General features: G+C 46.3%; 1 protein-coding gene across 5 annotated transcripts in view; it reads right to left on the bottom strand.

Annotated features, from left to right (window-relative positions):
- The window catches only part of SRSF11 (serine and arginine rich splicing factor 11), a 1,393,100-nt gene that overhangs the window by 779,190 nt on the left and 599,754 nt on the right, over nt 1-14,156 (bottom strand). The gene's annotated exons all lie outside the window — the stretch shown is intronic.

The following is a 14,156-nucleotide window of genomic DNA, read 5'->3' as shown; positions in this document are numbered from 1 at the left end:
CAGCTCAGAAATCTGACCAAAAAAGCAATAATCGCAGACAAAAGAAAATTCTACTGTGAACTTCAAGAAACTCATTCAAATAATTCTGGTCATCTGTAAATAGACTCCTTTCACCAGGAATAACCAAAACTCCTTCCCCACTAAATGCTGACCCAGACACCCCTTACCTAACCGCTAATGCTTTTAACTCTTTCTTTTCCGAAACTATTCAATCTGTTGCTAAACAACTGAACACCAACAACTTCTATCCTCCTAGTAACCTAGTAGACACTACCTACAACTTCTCTCTACAACCTATCTCAACCTCTTTCATCTACAGACCTATTCACAAACTAAAACCATGTACCCCCTCTGCTGATAAAGTCCCTTCTCTTTATCTCCAAAAGGCAGCTAAAGTAATTGCTTACCCTATATCCATACTAATAAATAGGACAATCCAAGAGGGAATCATCCCTGATATCTGGAAAGTATCCCATATTATCCCACTACATAAAGGTGGTAACTCTTTTGAATACTCTAACTTCAGACCAATTGCTCTCCTCTCATCCCTAGCAAAAATTATGGAGAAATGTATTCACCAGCAACTTGTACAGTATCTCTCTTTACATAACATTATAGCAAATTGCCAGCATGGCTTTAGACCTCATCATAGTACCACCACTGCCCTCCTCTCCTTTGTGGATACTAACAGGAATCGCAATAACAACCTTCTCTCTTCTGCTCTTTTTATTGATCTATCTAAAGCTTTCGATATGGTCAACCACTCTTCTTTAATCAACATCCTAAAATCCCTCTCATTTGATAACCTAGCTATTAAATGGTTTAGTTCATATCTGAGCAACAGACAACAAGCTGTTCTATGGGACAACCACATCTCTTCATTATTGCCAATTTCCATTGGAGTCCCTCAGGGCTCTATTCTTGGTCCACTTCTCTTCTCCCTCTTCATTAATGATCTTCACTCAGTAATCCCTCAAGCTACCTGCATTCAATACGCAGACGACTCTACCATTATTTGTTCAGCATCTTCTTCTATAGAACTAATCTCACTGACTCAAAATATCTTCACTACAGTAGAAACATGGTTTACTAGACAGTACCTCCTTCTAAATGCCAAAAAAACTAAACTTCTTCTCTTCACCCCTACCTCTCAGACCTCCCCTTTAAACTTCACTATCTCTTCAAAGAATGCCACTGTCATCTCTCCTGACACGACAACTAAACTGTTAGGAATAACCATTGATAATAATCTCACTTTTGATCAACACATCAACAATAACATTAAATCAGTCAACAGAAAAATATGATCCTTATACCGTATTAAACTATTTCTAACCCCATCTACTAAAGCTAAACTTGCCCTCTCCCATCTTATATCTACTCTCTTTTATGCCTCTCCTATTTTCACCAACCTTGAGAAAGCTAACCTAAACAAACTAGCTACTTGCTATAATAGCATTGCCCGCTTTGCCACTGGGAACACCTATATAACCCATCACTGTCTTAATTTGAAACTTTTAGGCTGGCTAGAACTACAAAATTATCTTATAATCTCACAACTCACTATTTCCCACAAAATACTGTACCAACCTGACAATACCCCTATACTCTCACAACTTTTTAATCCCTTACAATAATCTTAACTCCCTTTGTTCCTCTTGTAAACTCTTGACCAGATCAATAAAGTCTAACAACTACGCCGGCGACTCTATTCACTAATACTACTGGTAGAAAATGGAATCTGTTACCTACTGATATTACACTGATCACATCTCTTCCTCTTTTCAAACAAAAACTCAAGCTATACTTCCAAAATCACTGGCTCTGTTCCTCTAGTACACCAGACTGACAGTCTCCTCTACCCTTTTACTTTACATCTACCTTTTCCAATCCTATTACTTTTAGCTTACCTATTAAGCTACCTCCTAGGCTATCTTTTGCCCAATGCATGGCTTCTTTTGCTCTACCTGCTTCTCTCGGCTCTCTCCTCTCTTCTCACTGTCATGTCCTTTTCTCCTTACTTTCCTTTCTGTCTACTGCTTCTCTTTTTTTTCATAGATTTCTATACTACTCCTTAACTTTCTCTGTCTCTTGTTCTTTATCTTTATTCAATTTCTTTTTGAATCTACTTATAAACAGTCGTTATCCTACAATTATAATGCCCTGTAACTGACCATGTATTTTTCTTTGCCAACTGTAGTGTTTATGTAACCTGTCCTTTTTGGACATTTTTCTATTTTAGTCATTTTTTTTTTATAAAGATATCAACTTTGTTCTATTGTGCTTTTTTTTTGTGTGTGTGGAGCTTTTCTCCCCGGGCCTCTACTGAAAATGGACATATATCCAGCTAGACTAGCCCGGTCAACAAATGTAAAATAAAAAATAAAAAAATCTACTCAGATGGAACGTTATGGTAAGTACATAACTTCTTAACCTGAAGTAGCTAACTTCATTTGTGTAGCAACCTATGGGACAGAGTCCCCAGCTACCTAAACCTTGGGCGGCCATCATGGAAGGATGTTCCGGAGCACTGCAGAGCCAAAGGATGCTCTCCCTCTGGAGATCATATCCAGTTTATAATGGTTGATAAAGGTATGAGATGAGGCCCAAGTGGCAGCCGAACAAATATCACCTAAGGATACCCTGGATCTAAAGGCAGCAAAGGTGGACATAGATCGGGTAGAGTGGGCACGAACTCCCTGAGGTGGGGGCCTACCAGAACTTTCATAAGCCAAAAGAATACACTGTGAGATCCATCAAGACAATGTGACTTTAGATACCGATTTACCCAAATTCATTTTGGCAAAGGAGACGAACAACTGGTCGGATTGCCTATGACCAGATGTCCTGTGAATATAAAATTTAAGTTGTCTATGCACATCCAAAAGGTGTAGTTTGTATTCCCCTTTGTTCTGATTATTGGGGAAGAAAACTGGCAGGTTAATGGACTGATTAATATTTGACTCGGAAGCAACCTTAGGGAGAAAAGAGGGATTGGTCCTGAGGTAAACTCTATCCTTGTGAAAGGTTAGATACGGGGGTTTCACACAAAGGGCTTGCATTTAAGAAACTCTTCTAGCCGAAGTAATGGCGACGAGAAAGGCTGTCTTCCAAGACAAGTACTTGAGATCCACTGAAGCTGCAGGTTCAAAGGGGGAAGCTGTCAAGGCCTGAAGCACTAATGTCAAATCCCATGGAGGTACCACTTCCTTTACCGGAGGTCTGAGCAGGAAGGTGCCCTTCAGAAAGGTCTTGCACAGTTTTGAAGTGATCAAAGGACGCAGATCATGTACGACATGGTAGTGAGAGATAGCTGCTAGTTGAACCTTGACGGTGGAACAGCTAGCCCCCTGGTGAAACAGTCCTGATAAGAAGTCTAACACAGCAGGTAAGGGAGCTGTGAAGGGATCCAAGTTTTGAAGTTCCGCCCAAATCGAGAAACGTTTCCATTTGCTACTGTAAATCTTCCTAGTAGAAGGCTTGTGGGCTGCTACTAGAATGGCTTTGACTGGGGAAGAGATGCCGGGAGTCCTAGCTACGAGTGGAACTGGAGCAGCCAAGCTGTGAGCTTGAGACTGACCAGGTTCAGGGTTGGGAGACCCAGAGGGTGGGAAATCAGATCCGGGAGGGGATCTAGAATCCAAGGAGGATTCACCAGATGAGAACAAAGGTAAGGAAACTAGGTTTGACGAGGCCAGAATGGGGCAATGAGGATGATCTTGCTCCCCAACAGACTGGCTTTCTGTAGAAACTTTAGCATCAGGGGAAGAGGCAGATAAGCATAAAGCAGACCGGGAGGCCAAGCATGCACCAGGGCGTCTCTCTGGGATTCCCTGACCTGGGGAATTAAAGCGAAATAGCTGTTGCATTTGGTGTTTGAAGGAGGCACGAAAAGATCGCAACAGGGCTGCCCCCACTTGGCAAAAATCTGATTCGCTACCTGCGGATTGAGAGACCACTCATAAGGGGAAAGGATGGTGCGACTGAGTCTGTCCGCCAGGATGTTGGATCGTCCTGGAATGTGCATTGCAATGAGAAAACGGTTGGTGGAGATCGCCCATTCCCACACTCTCATGGCCTTTTGACAGAGTGGGTAAGACCTGGTTCCCCCCCGTTTGTCGATGTACCAGACAACCGACATGTCCGTCTGGATCGCAATAGTCCCTACAGGAAGAAGGTCCTGAAGTGCTTGCAACGCTAACAGCACTGCCCTCATCTCTAGGACATTGATATGCAAAGAGGTCTCCGTGTTGTTCCATGTGCCTTGGACAGTCCTGCACGAAGACTGCCCCCCCCCCCCCGAGGAGAGAGGCGTCCGTGGTCACAGTGGCAAGGGGAGGGGCCATAGAGAAGGGGCGTCCCATGTGGAGGTCCGGAGATTGTAGCCACCATATGAGAGCCCTCTTGCAAGCTCTGCTGAGGGGAATGAGATGACTCAAGAGGGTAGTGACGAAAAGACCACTGGACTTGGAGGGTCCACTGCAAGACCCTCATGTTCAGACGTGCCATTGGCAATAAGTTGATTGCCGCTTCCATTGAGCCTAGAGCCCTCAGAACCAATTCCGCAGGAGAAGCTGAAGATAGAAGGATGGCCCGCACATGAAGCCGCAGGGTTCGAAGTCGTTCTGGGGTTAAGGTGGCTACAAGATTGATTGCGTTTAACCTGGCCCCGATAAAATCTATGACCCGAGTCGGGGTGAGAAGATTTGTCCATATTTATTGTGATCCCTAGCCAGGGAGCAATGCGAAGAAAATAGTTCCTGGCTGTGCAGAGTAGATGCCTCGTCGGGGCAGTCAGGAGCCAGTCGTTCGGGTACGGAAAAACCTGAATTCCCTGGAGCCTCAGGTGGGCCGCTATCACTGCTAACACTTTGGTGAACACCCTAGGAGGCCGAGGTGAGACCAAAGGGGAGAGCCCTGAATTGGTAATGGCTGGCCCCTAGCCGGAAGCGGAGAAACCTCCTGGATCGTCTATCCATGAGAATGTGGTAGTACACATCCTTGAGGTCTATAGAGCACATCCAATCGTTCTCCCGTAAAACGGGGAGAATGGAATGAAAACTGACCATCCGGAACTTCTCTTTGGTTACTGACAGGTTCAAGAGGGAGAGATCGAGGATTGGCCTCAAGTCCCCCATCTTTTTTGGCACCAAAAAGAACCTGGAGTAATAACCCGATCCGAGCTGTTCTGGGGGAGGATGTGTTGGATGGCTCTTTTTTTCTAGGAGCTGCTGAATTTCCACAGCTGCGGCCTCCCTCTGATCAGAATCTGGTAACCTCTGGATATGATGCGAAGCACCCAGCCGTCTGCTGTGATGGACTCCCAAGCTGCCGGGTGCCTCAAGAAACGTCCCCCGACTGCCTCCAGAGTGGAGCAGTCGGGCAGCCCCTCAGGGCTGCTGCGTGGGCCAGTCAGAGAAGGGTTCTCTGGACCCAAAGTTCTTCGGGCCCCATCTGCCTCTAGGGCGGCATTCTCCCCGTCCTCCTTTGCCGCGGAAGGACTGGAGATCCGGAGCGGGTTGGGACTGTTGCAACTTCCCGAACCACATCTTATGTCCCTTTTGGTTCCAGGAGAAGAACCTCTGGGGAGCAACGTCTTCCCGTCCTTTTCGCTCTGGACCAAGGTGTCACGAACTGTCTTCCCAAATAGGGTAGGATCATCAAAAGGGGCATTTGCGAACGACGCCTTAAAGGGTTCCGCGAAATCACAATGCCGGAGCCAGGCCTGACGCCTCATGACGAGGCCTGCTCCGCTGGCTCTAGTGGCTCCCTCTGTGGCATGGGATAGTAGCCGCACAGAGGTATTGGAAATTGACTTAAGAGTGGTCATACGGGCGGAGTACAGCTGTTTGTCCTCCGACATGGACTCCGGGGGGCGCTGCAGCGTATTACTCAATGAGATCCCGCTGCAATCGAATAACGTGTGCCATATAGTTCAGAGACCTAACCGAGAAGGCCGCTGAACTAAGCACCCACTTCCCTAAGCGGTCCAGCGATCGGGACTCCTTGCCCGGGGGGGGGGGTGGACCGAGGGGCTCTCGAGCTAGTTCCCTCTTAGTGGCCGCCGCTACCAACATGGCATCTACCGGGGGACCCTTGCTCCAATGGGGCCTATCCGCAGGGGGACTGAGGATCCTGTCAGGGCGTTTCGGGACTGGCTCCACAATGTCCGGCTCCTTCCATGCCCTGGTGGTAATCAGGTCCACCAGGGGGTCAGCCGGAGGGGACACCCAAGAGGTAGAAGGGCCTGCTTCAAATGCCTCCAGGAACACGGACTCATCCAAGGTCGGCTTTGGGGTAGACCACCCGCCTCTGATCCTGAGCATATCCATGATGTCTCCAAAGGAGGCATCCTCAGGGGGTGACTTTGGGGAGCCTTCCCCTTCCTCCAAATCCATGTCTTCAGTCAAGGACTCGGAGTCCACGTGCCTCTCGTCTTGCACTCCCGCTTGTGGGGGGATCGCCTCGGGGGGACTGTCCGAGGAGGCCTCACCAGCAATATCCTGTTCCAGGGGAACGACCTGGGACATTGAAGCAGGCTGTCCCTGGGGCCGGGTGATGGAAGTCGGACCCAACAGAGGAGTGCGGGGTGGAGCCGTGGCAAGGACCGGGGGCCGGGAAGCAGTCGACAGGGCCCTCTCCACCACGAACGCCGAGGGAGAGCCGCTCTCTCTGGGATCCGAGAGCAGACCCTCACTCGGATCAGACATGCGGACCGGGGCCGGCGCCAAAGCGATCAGATCCGACGGACCAGTATGCTCAGACCTGGACAGTGCCGAAGGCATACTGAAACCCTCTGATCCAAAGCTCAGCCCTCGGCTCCGAGAGCTTGGATCTGACAAAAATGGACCCAACAGGCTCGAGGGAAGAGTCTGCGTCGACCCACCCCCGTCCAAGGCTGCCCGGCTCCGAACCAGGGCAGCGGGACGGCGAAGGAGCCATCGGGGCAAAGAAAGGGGTCGAGCTCCCCCTCGGAGGGGGGGGGGCAGGAGCACTCCCATCTGCAGTTGGGACTGGAGGAATCTTCGCATCATCCAGTCTAAGTCTGCGTCGGAAAGGCTGCGCATAGATCTCGAAGAGGCCACCGAGGCAGGACGTGAGTGCTGCCTCCCTCGATGACCTCGAAGGAGATCAGGTCTCCTCCTCCTCAGGACCCGGTAAAAAACAAGGGGACCGGATCAGAGAAGGTGGAGACCGGGAAGCCCTGGAGGGAGAAGACCGCTTAGCCGGGGGAGCCGAAGCGGAGGTCTCGGCCCTCCGCTTGTGGTGCTTCTCCCTCCTCTTTCCTGGCCTCCCTCTCCTGCGGGCCTACAGCGGGAGGTTGAGTCCTGGCCGGGGGGGGGGGGGGAGATAGGCAGGAGTGGCCGCTGCCGAAGTCGCAGAGATAGCCACGGTAGGACCGGAGGCCAAAGCCAAATCTGGGGGCAATAGACCCGCCAGGATCAGCTTGGATCTCCGGGTCCTTGAGTACCCTGGGGTTGAACGCCATGCAGATGGTAACCCCAGAAAAAAGGTGTCCAACCCCAAGGCACAGAACACAAGTGTGGCCATCAGCCGGTGAAAACTTATTGCCACACTCGGTGCACTTCGAAAAGATAGGTTTTGGGGCCTCAGACATTTTTAAACTAAAGAAACACACACGCTAGGCCCCAACACACACACACAGACCCTAACGAACCAGCGAGGGAGAGGGAGGGAAAAATATATAAACTAAAGAAGATTTAAGCTAAGGGAAACAAGTATGGACCTAACACACGGTACTCACACCAAAAGTACAGAAAAAAAGTAAACATTTTTCTATTTTTCTCTCTCAGAAATTCGCTAACGACCGAGCTCAAGAATCCAGCTGCTGACAACAAGCATGGCAAACTAGATCTGAGGTCAGTCAGGGTTGGCAGGGGTTTATGGGTAGGGGGAGGAGCTAGGAGCTCGGATCTAAGCTGTTGAAAACTGCCGGCTTGGATCCAAAGTCGGATCCGATACCCATAGGTTGCTACACAAATGAAGTTAGCTACTTCAGATCCGGTCTTTCCAAGGAAAGGACATGGCATCTGTTTTCCATGCTTGAAGATGGAGTACTGGAGCAAGAGCAGAGAAGCAGTTTATTGTGGATGGAGGCAAAAAAGTCTATCTGTGGGGAGACCCTATCCATTTGGGCAATATGTCAAGGAAGACCTCTTTGTTCAGTATCCACTCATCAGGATCTTCCCTTGATCTGCTTAGAAAATTCGCCAGAACATTGTCCCGGAATGTAAATAACTTTGAGGGACAGGTTCATTTTTCAGGAATGTTCCCAAGCCATAAAAGTTAGTCTGTATAGCCGATTAAGATCTTTACCCCCCCCCCCCCCGCTTGTGTCGTAAAGCATGACTGCAGTGTTGCCTGAAAATTCTGAGGGGCATATCGCCCAGAATTTGGAGATGAGCTGCAGAGCCTGAATTAGTGCCCGCATCTTTCCGGTTAACATCTTTGCGGCTATTGGCCCTGGACTTTAACAGGGTCATTCCATGCTCCCATGCAATGTCTGAAGCATCTGCATGCAACGCCTGTTGCTATATCTGCACTCTGAAAGGCAGGCCTGGGTTGGTATTTACTTGTGATACCCACCACTAATCTTCTTTCTTTAAGCAGGGAAAAAGGCTAATCTAAGTGTCCAGAAGATAAGAATGTTGGAACCAGGTGGATTCCAAGTGCCACTGAATCTTTTTCATATGGGGTCTAGCAAAAGGGACCATGGGTATGGCTAAGGCCATGAATCCCGGTTTCCTGAGAATTTTACTTACAAAACAAGCCTGAAGGAAAACAAGAGACTAGAAATAGATGGTGAGAGACTGTACCTTGTCTAAAGGTAGAAAAGCCTACATCGTTTTGGAGTCTAGCCTGCAACCCAAGAAAACCACATATTACGTGGATTAAAGTGGGGACTTTTTGAAGTTGAGCATGAACCACAGACTCTGGAGGAGGAGCAAGATGAAATTGAGATGAAACAGAAGGGTATGTTGAGAGGATGCCTGTATTAACAGGTCTAAGTACAAGAATATTTAAATTCCTTGAACTCCTGCAAAAGGCTATGAGTGGTACTAGACACGTTTTGTGAAAACCATAGGGACTGGCAAAGCAGAGAACTGAAAGTGTGATTAACAAGCTGAAAATCACAGAAATTTCGTAAAGGAAGTGTGAATCACTAGGTGAAGACAGGCATCCATCAGAACCAAGAAAACCAGAAAAGCCTGTGAAAGGATGAAAGGCAGAAGAGCCTGCAGTAACAGCATCTTGAATGAGGGGACCTTGAGGAAAGTATTGAGAATGGACAAATTCAATATAGGTCTCCATTCTCCTCCTTTTCGTGGTACAAGAAGAAAATTTGGAATATAATCCTCTTCCCGTATGTTGGTGTGGTAAGATTATATTGTGCCTTGGTCAAACAAGGCTTGAATGATGGGAGGTAGGACTTATCTAATTGGGAGGTGGAGAAAGGATACTCCCTTGCATAGAAGGATTTTCTTTCATGTTATTCTGTAACCATGATGAAGAATGGAAATGACCTATTTGTCTGTGGTTATGAGCTGTCAATTCACCATAGATGAAGAAAATCTTCTGAAGAGGAGTGAAGTGTGGGGAGCAACAGAGTGAAAAAGGTGGTCAAGGCCAACTTGTCTGGGTAAGGAAGTCTCACGGATTTTGAATCCCTGTCTAGTTTATCTTGAAATCTTTTCCTAGTCACTTTCTTGGCTTTATGAGGGGATCCAGACTCGTGAGAGGAGGAGGTGGGCTTTGGAGGATAGTTTCTTTGATATCTGGGTACTGAGGTAACAAAAATTTGTCTGCAATCTTTTCATAATTTTATCCTGTTCTTGCACGATTTTAAACAACTTGACTGTGTCAGGGCCAAACAAAAACTTCTTATTCAAAGAAGAATCTAGTAGCTTGGCTTCGATATCCCTAGGTAGGGGCACCTTCTGATAACCAAACCAGCAGCATCTGCTATGGAAGAAGCATCTACTTTGTCACTGTTGTACTTAATGCTATGTCTGGTTATCTGTGAAGTCTGAGCCAAGACAGACATACAATGTTGCTTAATGCCTTCCCAATCCATAAATCTTTTATTTAAATGTCCCCAAAGAAACAGTAATATGTACTTATTTAGGTCTGATAGTTCAGAGCTCTGAAAAAGAGTGGAAGAGGTATATACCTTTTTATCCAGTCTATCCACTGCTCTGCTATCTTTATCAGGGGGAAAGGCATTAGCAGCAGACATGAGTTTTCATGGCTTATCCATAGCAATGGAAAAAAACAAAGGATGAGCCAAAGCATTCTTGTACAAAAACTTTAGATATTAAGGCCTTTTGGAGCTGGTGGCTGAGAGTCCGTAGCAAAGGAAGTACAGGCAGAGGCATCCAGGAAGGACTCCAGGACAAGAGGAACTTGGGCAAGTGCAGAGGTGCACAGCCCTAAAAAGTTATCAGAGGCCACATAACATGAGAATGGATTTGAGAAAAGTAGTCTAGTTAGTGTTCATCAGAATCAAAATTTGCCCATCAACCACCAAGGATGATTCTTACTTTCTCTCTTCAGGAGTAGCAGGAGTAGGAGCAAAGGAAGCAAAAGAAAGTGGTTCCAGTGTCCGTTTGGTTAAAAATCATGCCACTCCTTTTCCCTGAACATCTGAGGACAGGGAACATTTTTGGTGTTCGCTTTTTTGGCATGATGTCTGCTTTTACAACACATGGTGGCTCAGACCCCCAACATATCTCAATGAGTGACCCAGGTATCACCTCCTCTTACTAGTACTTGGTGAATACCTTCTGTTCCTTCAGAGAAGAATGAACAGGGTTCTCCCTTCTCAATGGCATAAACAAGGTCAGTTGTTTCAGATATGCACACATCTGACTCCATAGTGACCTACTGCATGGTTGCAGTAGCTGGTATCTGAGAAGGCATCAAACTTACCTTGGGTTACAAAACCTCAACGGGTACATCGGTGTCCGATTGGGCAGGTAAAATGCTGGGCAAAGGTTTTCTGAGTTTCTTTGGGGCAGACAGGACAACAGGGACGGAAGTATCTGCCAACTTAGCTTGGGTGAGGCACTTAACGTGCAACATCTCCCAATATGTAACGAGAGAAGAAAGACACACATGTAAGGTTTTAGGTATGCAGAGCTGGTAAATACTGTATTTTTTATAATATTGTTCTGCACCCAATTAAAAATGGCACTAGACATGAAGATTCCTGTAAAGAATCTGGCTATCACAATTGCACTTTCCCCTCCAAGCTGACATCTAATAGAACAGCAGACACCAAGAATATTAAGAAAAAACAAGGAAGATTACCCAATGGCGCACTTAAAAAAAAACAGAACAATGCCAACGACCATGCACAGAACAGACCAATGGGTGAGAGACCTGATTTCGAACTGGCGGTGAGATAGTCTGTAACACACTTATGTCTGCTTATGCACCTTGTATCCCATGGGCTTAGGTCATACTTCAGACGTATGGCTCTGTGCAAAGTTTTGGCTTTGGTACCCCTGCCCGACAACCAGGTTATCTGGCAAGATAACTCGGTTGGAATACTGCAACAATGACCTAAGGAAGGACATCTAGCAGTGCTTCTGTCCTGTTGAAAGGTAGAAAATGATGTGGACTTTATGAACACACAACCATGCACCACTCAGATCAATGGTCACCATTAAAGTATGTTGCATAAGCAGAAGAAAACTCCAGCACTGTTAGCATTTTGAAAATGGTTACTTTAAAGAACTTCTTTAGTGTAGGTCAAGTCCAGGATGAGTTTCCAAATGCTGTCCTCTATGATAAGGAACCATCTAAAGTTCCTTACTCCTCTTCGGTAACTCTTAACAGTGCCAAATAAAAACAGTTCCTGCAAAATTTGTCAAGGTACCTCCAAGCTGAACTGGTGAAATAAGAAAGCATTTCCAGAAAGGAAGGAGGGAAAATTCTGAATTCATTTATAATCCATTGCTGTATTCTCCTTTACACATCTATCTGAAGACTGATGGAAAAAAAATGTTATTCCCAAGTATGGGTAAATGAAAAAGAAGTTTCACTGACTCCACAGTCTTCCCCTTTCACTAGCTTTTTTCTTTATCAAAAATTTTCTAGAAAGGGCCAGAAATTGTAATTGTTGGCTGTTTGGGCAGTTTTTCTAGAAAGGGCCAGAAATTGTAGTAATTGACTGTTTGGGCAGTTTTTCCATCTGTCTCAACTTTGATTTTAAAGCCCGCATTTGCACTTCTTTCCCCCTTTTCCTGTAACTAGTCTAGATACAAATTTGCTGTATCCAGGACTGTTTGTAAGCTCCTGAGGCCCCCAAGCCTTTCTGTGTTGGAGGGAAGCCTGCTAGCTTATCAGTGGGAGTGGTGAGCACTAGGTAACTTATCTACCAAATAAGGAGTGGTTTCTGGTCAGAAATTGTAGTTATTGGCCGTATGGGCAATTTTTCCATCTCTCTCAACTTTCTGATTTAAAAGCCCGCATTTGCACTTGTTTCTTTCCTGTAACTAGTCTAGTTCAGATACAGACTCTTGGTTTTAGCAACCTGTAACTAGTCTAGTTCAAATACAGACTCTTGGTTTTAGCACTTGAATTTGCTTATTCATGCTCAGCACTTGTTGTAAGCAATAAATAAGCTACAAATTACTACAGCACTCAACTTTCCTCATTACCTAGAGAAAAACAGTTTACTTTCCTCACTTACTTGGAAAAAAAAAAACCCAGCTCTTGTACTCACTTTTCTCACTTGTCTAGAGGAAAATAGTTTTTTATTCAGGTATGTCCAAGGGTCAGCTCCCAGTGTTCTCTCCTATCTGATGAATCTGGGCATCTTGCGGCAATGTAGCAATTGCCTCATGTACACAGACAACACTCTCCTCCTACCACCCAACACTACAACCTATGAGAGATGGACTTATCTAGCCAAACTGGAGGTAAAGCTCTCTCCAACAAAGACTGAACTTGACAGTCAAGAGGAGAAGGCAAACACTTGCACCACACCACACTCACCACATAGTCCCACTAAACCTACATTACCAAAATCCACACAAAGAAACACAAAAACATTCATGGTAGAAACACAAGCAACCCCCCCCTCAATACAACCCAAATGACACATAGCCCACAGACTCAGTGTGCCACTCAACCACAGCCCATATGGCAAAACAACGTACCCAACACACTAGTCATAGGTGACACTGATGTCCCACTCACAAGGCTAAACAAGAAGGATACTGTCATCTACCTGTCGGGTGACAGGATAAGTCACATAACCCACAAACTCAAGTCACTCCACAACAAGTACAAATATGACTCTCTCATTGTCCATGTTGGTGTGAATGACCTGAGACGTACCTCCCTGGACTACATGAAGAGACAAGGAAGATCTCTCCAATCATGTAGCCCAGGCAAGTATGCCCCTAGCCCTGAGTAGCATCCTGCCATCATCCAGAATTGTACCGCAGTACAAGGAAAAATGCAAAATGATTGACTTCAACAACTGGCTATGCTTCTGGTGTCATTCTAAGGGGATCCACTATCTGTATGCCTGGGACATGGTCGACAGACCACGATGCTTTGCCAGAGATGGCCTGCACCTGTCAACCCTGGGATTCCGGATAGTGGCTAAGGCTCTTGCTGCCCCTATAGTGCCTTTTTAGGAAAGGTTCAAATGACAAATTCACCACCGTAGCAGGAACAGGCAAACAAAAACTGAAAGTAATGCTACTGAATGCTAGAAGTCTAAAAATCAAAATGCACTCCCTCAAGGCACTACTTAAAATGGAGAACATCGATGTCTGTGCAGTGACTGAGACCTGGTTCAAGGCTCCAGAGAGCATCCCTGCATTACCAGGCTATAACGCATACAACACTTTTCGGCCATCTAACCCGGACCGGAACATCAAAGGTGGACGTGTGTCCATATTCATTAAGGATATCCATACCTCCGGGCTAACTGCTCAGCATAATGCATCTGAGGTTATCCAAGTGCAACTAACTCTGCGCAAAACTGCAATCCAAATTGTAGCTTGCTACAGATCCCCCACCATGCTCCAGTATACCCAATCCTCTTTTCTTGATTTACTGGAAAATGTTAGAGTTCAACCAAACACCCTAATAATGGGCGATTTCAACTACCCCAT

Source organism: Protopterus annectens, chromosome 10.part0 (assembly GCF_019279795.1).
Source record: "Protopterus annectens isolate FY-2018-M chromosome 10.part0, PAN1.0, whole genome shotgun sequence".
NCBI lineage: Eukaryota > Metazoa > Chordata > Ceratodontiformes > Protopteridae > Protopterus > Protopterus annectens.
Note: the sequence above shows the minus strand (reverse complement) of the source record. Positions and strands in the feature narration are given on the sequence as shown.